Consider the following 5467-nt stretch of genomic DNA (forward strand, 5'->3'; position numbering starts at 1 on the left):
ATAGAGATGTTAGATTCACCTCTAGACTATGGAGGGGTAGAGTCTAGGCACTAAGTTACATTTCAATGCAGCTTTTCATCCATAAATTGATGAATAGTCTAAGATGACTATTTATGTATTGGAAAATCTTTTTAGATTGTGTGTTCTAGACTTTAGTGGTAGCTGGAGGATCATATCTCTCTTATCAAATTTGCTTAAAATTATAGCTTTCAATCAAGCATAGGTATGTCCCCTTATGAAGCTGTATGGAAGAAAACATAAGAGTTCTCTATGTTGGATAGAAATGGGTGAAAGGAATCGAATTGGGATAGTTTTAGTTGATGATGCTACTAAAAAGATTCATTTGATCAGAACTATATTAAAAGCTATGCATGATAAAAATAAATAATATTATGATGCCAAGCACCAAGCAGTAGAGTTTTAGGTAGAAGAATTTATATATATATATATATATTAGGTTGATGAAAGGAATTAGCAGGTTTGGGAAAGAAGAAAAGTTGAGTCCAAGATTTGTTGGACCTTTTTGAAGTAATTGAAAGGATTGAAAAATTTGCCTACAAATTATAGTTTCAAACCATTTGAGTGACATTCATAATGTATTTCAAGTGTCACTTCTGAGAAAGTGGGTATTTGATTCTCGGAATCAAATATCTACAGGAGAAGTTGAGGTATGCCCCAATTTGACCTACAAAGAACAACAAAAGAGAATTTTGCCTTAGGATGTTAGGAGATTAAGAAATAAATAGATTTCAATGGTTACAGTTTAGTGGAAGAATAGAACAAAGAGATAAATTACTTGGGAGAAGAAATTTGAGATGAAATAGTTATATTCTAATCTATTCCAATGGTATAAGTTTTGAATTTTCAAGAATGATTTTCTTTTGAGGAGAGAGTTGTGAAACCTCCAGAATCAATATATAATTCAACATGTTCTAGCTTGATATGAAAAGGTAATCTATTGAATTTCCACTTTTGATCCCTTTTACATGTGTTTGGAAGTATTTTATGTGTATATAAAAGTTGACATATATTCTGAAGTGGGTCTTGGGGGTTTGTTTGTATATTTTTGAATATATATATATTTTTTTCGAGGCATTATGGTGATGGGGTAGGTGGTACTACAACGCTGAGCTTTCTAGAATTTTAGAAATTAAATCAGTGCAACGACGCTGGGTTTGTCCCCATAGCACCATGGGCTCTCTAAGGAAGTATCGTGAAGGGCGCTATTGGGAACCGTAGTGCTAGGATTGATTTTAAAATATAAAATAACATTTTTTTATTAATTAAATCCATTTCATTTCTATAGGTAGATGATTAGTGATAGAAAGATGGGGATTTCTAGAGAGAAAGCTAGATTTGGGTCGCTTCGGGTCATTTTTCAGCTGATGGCCTAGTTATGAAAGTTACTTTGATCAAGATAGGGCATATTTTTCCTATCTTTATTTAAAAAAATAAACATTTTCAGAATTCTTTGATTTAGTTTTTATTTTATAATATAAAAATGAGGATAACTTTATACTTGTAAAAAAATCATATAATTTTATGTATGTTATACCGAAAGAGATTTCAAATATTGAGATTTTTTTTAATTTTACACTGGAGATTTTGAGAATTATGCTATTTTAAATTATTAGAAAATAATGCTAACTCTAAAAAATAATATTGTAATATAATTAAAGTCTTTAAATAATGTTTTAAAAAATCTTTAATAATTTAGTTACATTCTTAAATAGTGAATTTCTATTTTAAATAATGTAATAAAAGTCTTTACATTTTATAATTAAAGTGTATTTGGTTGCATACCACTAAGGAATTTTTATAATTTTTTAAAATAATTTTATTTGCATTCTTATTACTGCAACTCAATGAATTATATGCTTATCTGATTGAATTATGTGATTTTAAGGAGGTTAGGGTGAATGGAGGAAGATCTGTCATGGTGCTACATGCACACTACATTCTGTTAGTAGACATTGGGAGACATAAGAGTAAGAATTTTATGAATTCTATCTATTAGGAGTCATAAAGGTCAAAATTCTCTTAATTCTATTTGATGGGAGGCATAAAGCCCTTGAGGGAGATCCATTACTTTTTGCTTTGAGATATGAATTACTTATTTATTTCTTTTTCTAGTACTATTATTTGAATTGTTACTAATTATAATTACTATTCTAACCATCACAATAATTTATTATATTACTTTGAACACTCAATTAAATGATTAATAGAAAATTCATTTAAAAATTTAGATTGGCAAATATGGCCTATTAAGCTGTGTTAGCTCACAGTTATTCTATCTTTTGCTTTAAGGGTGTTGGAAACAGAAAGAGCATGTTGAGTAGTAGTTTTTAGGATTCGATCCAATTTTATATAGGCACTTCTTTTCTAAATTGTTTTTACAGTCATGGCTAATCATTTAATATGCTCTATTTTACAGTCATGGATAATCATATACTGTAGTATAATTATTGCATATATATTTGATAATAAATGACATGAATTTTATGGATGTATTTATTTTTTATGCACTAGAAAATAATAGCAACTATGTGGTTTGTTGTTCATTTTAAAAAATTAGATGAATAATCTGAATAGTTTCCCAAACTCATATCATGGAGTTGGCCTGTTACAAACCAACAAGATAGGACCTGGCTTATTTGTGGATCTTATTTGGTTGGGTTGTGGTACCAAAGCTCCAAACCCACTTTAAACATGCTTTATAATGCCATCATCTCAATTAGTGAACACTTGAACCTAGTATTATTCTCTATATTTCAACATCCCATTAAACTCTACCAAACTCTAGATCATAAGTTCGCATCCTATATAACCTTCCACCATCATTCCAATGATTTATCTAATAGAAAGTCACTCCCTAAAGTAATCTTTCAAATTAGCCCAAATTCCAAACTAGACTACTCTTGGCATTCCTAATAATATAACCCTATAAAGCCTTCGTCATTCCACCATAACTCTATAATACCGCTATAAATATTTAATTAAAGATTGATAGCTTTTTCTAGTCATTATTCTAACCAAAAGGCTACCAGCCATCATCATGGGGGGAGCTTGTTAGGTGAAAGAGGTGCCATTCATGAGAAATATAGAAAATTAAAAGTTTTTAGATGATTGTAATTTGGTGGTTGTTTGTAGAGGCACTATAAAGGAGAGATGGAATGAAAGTGTTTGGATGGTAACTAGTTTATGAGGTAGTTTGCTATTTTTTAAGGTTGCGAGCCATAAGGTAAGAGGTAAGTATAAATCATGAAGTACAGTATGGATCATCTCAATGATGTGATGATGCTTGCATTCAACAACTCCATTTTATTTTTAGGTATCTACATAACTATATTGGTGAGTTATGTCATGATATGAGAGAATATTTAGTAGGTGATGTGAGGTGTATTCATCCCCACTGTCCAATCCAAGAATTTAATGGGAGAGTTAAATAAATTTCTAGCCATTAAAGTGAATTTTAAAAAATTTTGCGATGTTTTGACTTTATAATTCTAAGGAATGTGACAAGTGTATTTAGATAAGTCATCTATAAAATTAAAGTAATATTTGTATCCAACTAATGTGATGATCAAAGACATCCCCAAACATTAGAGTGTATAAGTTCTAATAGTTTCAAAGCAGTTATATTTTTGAGAGGGAAGGATAACTTATGACTCCTGGACACATTACAAGAGGAGCTAAAAATAGAGTTAGCTAAATTATAAGTAATGTTTATGTATTTGGTAAGCTTGGTAAAAACATCAAGATGTGGATGATCAAGCTTGGTGTGTTATATGAATGGAGAATTATATGACAAGGAGGATAGCGGGAGGAATGGAGGGGGTATAGTTTGTTTGTTTGTTTTTTTTTTTTTTTTTTTTTTTTTTTTTTTTTTTTTTTTTTTTTTTTTTTTTTTTTTTTTTTTTTTTTTTTGAGAAGATGTAAAAATTGTATTTAAGAAGAAAAAGTAGTTAACCTAATACAAACTAGGCAAAAGAAGCTAATGATACCTTTTTCAACATGAAAAAGTATCTTATTAAAACATAAATTTGTTATTTTAAACTTATTATAATTGTAATGAAGTCCACTATAACCTATTTTGAAACTATTGAGATGCAGGGGATACAAAAATATAAAACAACCCGAGGGTTGATTAGTATCCCAGAGTTTCCATCCAGTTAGAGAATAATAAATATTAAAGACCTCATAAACAATTAAGCAAAATTTAAAATAACAAATTAAAGTAAGCGAAAGGAAATAAAAACTAATAATGAAAATACATATCAATGATAAATTCCAAAACTTTGGTAAAACTATGCCAAACTTTAAGACCTTGTGTTCCATCTTCAAAAGTATCACTCTTTTGTTGCTATCCACTGACGAATCCTTCTTCATATTAATGGGATAAAAAGGAAGAAGAACCTTTCAAAACGTTCTTCTCCTTGTGTTCATCAATTTTCCTTCTAGGTAATTCTTTCACCGGACCCAATGCTTGAAGTTCTTTGAATAAAACATGCTTTGAACCGGGTGAAACATTCTTTTTAAAAAAGTTTTTATCTTTCTTTAGAATAGTTTTATTGAAATTCAAGCTAACAGCTGATGGACGAGAAGAAGAATTCATGATATTAGTATATTTACCATTTATACTAACATCAGCCGCCAAAGTAGATAATGTTTCAAAATCTGTTTTTTTAGCTCCCAAAAAATCAGCAACTTTAGGAATTTCGGACAGAAGAATCTGTTTTCCCTTCATCTTCAACATCTACCATGGCAATAACACCAACAGCTTTTGGTTTATCCATGGTTGAAACCTTTTTGAAATCTGGAAAAGATCTTATCTTATTTTTGAACTTCACATGCCTCCAAGGTCCCAATGTATTATTAGGATGAAATGAATTTTTGAGGATCTCTTTGACAATAGGATTTTGATTCTGTGATGAATTGGGACACATAGAATCAATATGTTCGATTTTCCCACATTTAAAGCAAATAGAAGATAGATTTTCATACTCAAATTTTTGAAAAAATCTTCCATGAACCCCTTCTACCCAAATTCCAGCAGGGAGTTTAGAATCCAAATTGACTCGGATGCAAGCTCTAGCATATTCTCTCCTCCCCCATCAAAACATATTATCATCCAATAAAAGAGGAGTTCCAATCCTAGAAACAATTCTAGTGATATTGGAATCATCCCAACAATGTAAAGGCAAATGTGGAAGATGAACCCAAATTAGAGAAGAAATTCCATTCAAAGAATAAGGAGAGAAGGTTGGAGACCAAATGTCTAAGCCAACCACAAAACCCCCTACTAGCCATGGTCCCCCATTAAGGACTTCCTCTATGGCTTCATGAGTTTGAAATGAACAAAGGAGCCAATCAAGGCCAAGCAATGTAATATGAAAACTACCAAATTTAGACCATTGCTTTCTTAATTCAAATGAACACTTAGAAAAAGGAAAATTTGTTGATA

This window comes from Dendrobium catenatum, unplaced genomic scaffold (assembly GCF_001605985.2).
Source record: "Dendrobium catenatum unplaced genomic scaffold, ASM160598v2 fragScaff_scaffold_653, whole genome shotgun sequence".
NCBI lineage: Eukaryota > Viridiplantae > Streptophyta > Magnoliopsida > Asparagales > Orchidaceae > Dendrobium > Dendrobium catenatum.